General features: G+C 40.0%; 1 non-coding gene across 1 annotated transcript; it reads left to right on the forward strand.

The window, feature by feature from the left end:
- The first annotated feature begins 3319 nt into the window (after positions 1-3319).
- On the forward strand, positions 3320-3446 carry LOC116284071 (small nucleolar RNA SNORA27). Its single transcript, XR_004193855.1, has one exon. It is a non-coding gene; the product is annotated as a small nucleolar RNA SNORA27 (small nucleolar RNA).
- Positions 3447-4174: the final 728 nt, after the last annotated feature.

The raw sequence follows: 4174 nt of genomic DNA on the forward strand, positions 1-4174 counted from the left end.
TCATACAACTTAATAAGAAAAAACAAAAACCCAATCCAAAAATGGGCAGAAGACCTAAACAAGCAATTCTCCAATGAAGACATACAAATGGCCAATAAGCACGTGAAAAAATGCTCAATATCGCTACTTATTAGAGAAATGGAAATCAAAACTACAATGAGGTATGACTTCACACCAGTCAGAATGGCCATCATTCAAAAGTCCACAAACTATAAATGCTGGAGAGGCTGTGGAGAAAAGGGAACTTTCCTACTCTGTTGGTGGGAATGTAGTTCGTTGCAGTCGTTATAGAAAACAGTACGGAGATTCCTTAAAAGGCTAAAAATAGACTTACCATATGATCCAGTCCCACTCCTGGGCATATATCCAGAGGGAACCTTAATTCAAAAAGATACATAAACCCCAATGTTCATAGCAGCACTACTTACAGTTGCCAAACATGGAAACAACCTAAATGTCCATCAAAAGATGACTAGATAAAAAAGTTGTATATTTATACAATGAAATACTACTCAGCCATTAAAAATAATAAAATAATGCCATTTGCAGCAACATGGATAGACCTAGAGATTGTCATTCTAAGTGAAGTAAGCCAGAAAGAAAAATACCATATGATATCACTTATATGTGGAATCTTAAAAAAGACAAAATTATTTACAAAAGAGAAACAGACTCACAGACATACATAACAAACTTATGGTTACCAGGGTGGTAGTTGGGTGGGAAGGGATAAATTGGGAGTTTGAGATTTGCAGATACTACTATATATAAAGCAGATGAACAATATGTTTATACTGTATAGCACAGGGAACTATATTCAATATCTTATAGTAACTTATGGTGAAAAAGAATATGAAAATGAGTATATGTATGTTCATATATGACTGAAGCATTATGCTGTACATGAGAAATTGATACATTGTAAACTGACTATACTTCAATAAAAAATATATATACAAAAAAAAAAAAACAAAACTTGGGCAAACCCCATGACTTCTCTGGTTTCTTATAAGTCACACACTTGGTCTCAATTTAGTAATAAGAATGTTCAGGGCTAATTAATAGTAAAGTATGGAAACAGGATGCTTGATTGAAAATTAAAATTTTCCCCTTCCCCAGGTGAGGCTTGCAGGAAGTTTGTATTACTAGACAGTTTCCTCTCCTTGCCCTGTACCTGGAGCTGACTTATTGTGGCTTTTGACCCTTCTGGGGATGAGAAGGGGAGCTAAATGGACCAGAAAACTTACCTATGGTCCTTCATAATCTGGGCTGATACTCTTTCAATCAAGCTTTCGTGGGTTCTTTGGAAATTCTCTTAATTGCTGGGAATCTGTCACAAATAGTACCTTTGATAAAGCCAAAAACATCTCCATTCCTTTTCCTGACTTGCTCAAAGATCCTTCTTTTATTCCTGGTAATCCAGGGTTTACCTCCAGCCTTTTCTGCTCAAGTCCCTCCACCCTGCCAGGCAGCCACCTTGGCAGGGCCAGGTCAGCCCATGCCAGCTCTCTCCCATATCCTTTGCCTGACAGATTCTGGGATTGCCAGCTAAGTCCAACACAGCAGTAACGTCTTCACTCCTGCCTTTAAGGCAGCCATCCAGACCATCCCTCACCTTTTAGGTTTTCTAGGCAGAAGCCAGACCTACTTCTGTAGTCAGACCTAGCCTATTGTGTTTCCGTCATGTGGGAAATTACCTTGACGCAAAGGTACCTTCTGGTACACCCACCAGGCAAGCTATCCCAGAAGTCACAGAACAGAATCACTCGCAGACCAAAATGGGATGCTCAAATGATACAAATTAGTCAATCAATTTAAAACACAACAAAAAGCAAAGATAAGGAGATGGGGAGGCTTATCACACCTTAGGGTAGGATACCAGCAGGGTAGGAGGATTACATTCCTGAGTCCTTTGTCATTCATCGTTCATTTGTCCTCACTTTTTGCACCTCCGGCTCCCTTCCCCTACTCCGGCCCCACGCCACAGCAGCCTCCCCACTGATCGTGTGGTTATAAGAACCAGACTTGAAAATGAGTGAAGGGGCTCAGCAAATGGAAGGTACAACGTGCTTTCTCGGTCAGAGAGACACAGGGGTCTGGCCATTAGCCATACCTTGACAGTTAGCTCATTGAGCAGCAATGGATTTTATGTGCATCTCCTGGGAAGAGCACAGTGGGTTCATAACAGGACCATAATGGGTATCACAGGTGGGTGAACAATTTAGGGATAACATACCTGTCAGTCTGAGGTGGCTTGATCCATTTCCTTATAACTTGGTCTTTCCATCCTTTTCTATCCATAAGACATACTCCTGTTCTATTTTTTAAGAATCATATAATCCACTTATTCTCTTTATCTTTAACATGTCTTAGATGTTACTAATATACTATCTTTCTAACATCCATCCTATTGATTTTTCTTGTCTTCTATAGCAGAGCTGCATTGTCTTACATATAATAAGAAGACATTACAGTCCTTTCAAAACGTAGGGATGCATATTCATCTCTCCAGGTGGTTTCCTTACAGACTGTCTCTCACGACTTGAGATGAAAGGAGTGAGCCTTTGGGTGGGTGGGATTCACAGGATAACTATCTCCACAGAAGTTTTCTTTTAAAAAGCCTCCTCAGTATCTACTCTTGAACACTTTTGTATCCGCACGTGAAGGGCTTAAGAGTTAAGGAACTGGTTTTCAGAGGGCTCCTTTGAAAAGATACAGCTTGCTCTAGGTCCTCTTTCCAAACATCAGATCCACTTAATCCAGGTGCCTCAGTCAAGACTTCCATTTTAACATGCTGCTGCACATGTATCATTCCCCTGAATCCTCACAACCACCTGATGAAGCTGGTATGTTCTCAGCTCCATTTTATAGATGAGGAAATTGAAGCTTAGAGAGATTCTCTAACTTGTTCACTGCTAACAAATGGTAGAACTGGGATTGTAACCCAGGAATCTGGCTGCAGAGTCTCTGCTCTTCAAGAGACCCTTTCATTCTCCACAAGAAGGAGGGGGCTTGATGAAAGCACAAATGACTACTATACAACTGAAGAAGGTCAGGTGTCCTGAGAGAATCACACACTAAGTACCCATGGGGTGAGGAGGAGGGAGAGCACATGAGACGTGGAGGGAATTAGAAAAGGACTTCTGAGAGTGACAGCTGAACTGTATTCTGTGAGATAAAAGAGTATTTTGACAGGGGCAGTAAGGAGCTAGAGATGAAATGAAGGAGGTATGATGAGGTTGCATATGTCCTCCAGAAATCCTTTCACTTCAGCTGCGTCTCCAAACGATCACATATCTTAAACCTAATAAGACTTATGGACACCCTTTTCACCTTGCCAATTGGACATATGTCTTTATTGGTCATTCAAGTGGGACAAAGGAGATATTCTTTTGAAACTCAAGCAGACTAGGTGTTTGTCTTGTAAGCTGTCAGAGGAAACAAATTGTGGGGGAAAAAAGACTTACAATAGAATTAACTTGAATTGACTGATTTTTTTTAAAGCATCCTGTTTCCATAGTTTATGAAAGACAATTATATTGTCATTGACTTAGATTTGTTATCTACCTGTTAAAACCCACCTGGTAGGCTGTTGCATTAGAAATGTTTAATTAGCATCAAGTTGCCTATGATATTTTTCTGCCTCCTTGGAATGCTTTGTATATGGGCAAATGTTACATCTTAAATCAGTTTTGTTCTTTAGAACCAAATGTGTAACTGCATTATCTGCTGACTAAACTCAAGTAGACTTCTGGATTATTGCTAATTGTCATCTCCTATTGTCAACAAGCCTTTGAAGCACACTAAGGCAGGAGCGCACACTTGGGGGGGAACTGTGGCAGTTAGAGAGTACCTATGCTTTCTAAAGGGGACAGAAACTTTTCAGCTCCAGCTAGTTTTCACTATGTGGGATGGGGGTCCAGTGTGGCCAGTGCTTCTGATGATTTCAACAGAAGCTTGAAATCTGGATGATAATCCAAAATGTCCCTGTTTTAAAATGCTAAAATATTAGTAACTAATTTATGTTTTTTAAAAATACATGGTGCTAGCCAAACAAAACATGCCTATGGACCAAATACAGCTGAAGAGCTACCTGTCTGCAAGCTTTGTTTAAGACATACCCACTAGAAATTGCTAAAATTCCTCACAGGCCTAGGCTTGAAGTAACATACAT

This window comes from Vicugna pacos, chromosome 17, assembly GCF_048564905.1.
Source record: "Vicugna pacos chromosome 17, VicPac4, whole genome shotgun sequence".
Classification (NCBI taxonomy): domain Eukaryota; kingdom Metazoa; phylum Chordata; class Mammalia; order Artiodactyla; family Camelidae; genus Vicugna; species Vicugna pacos.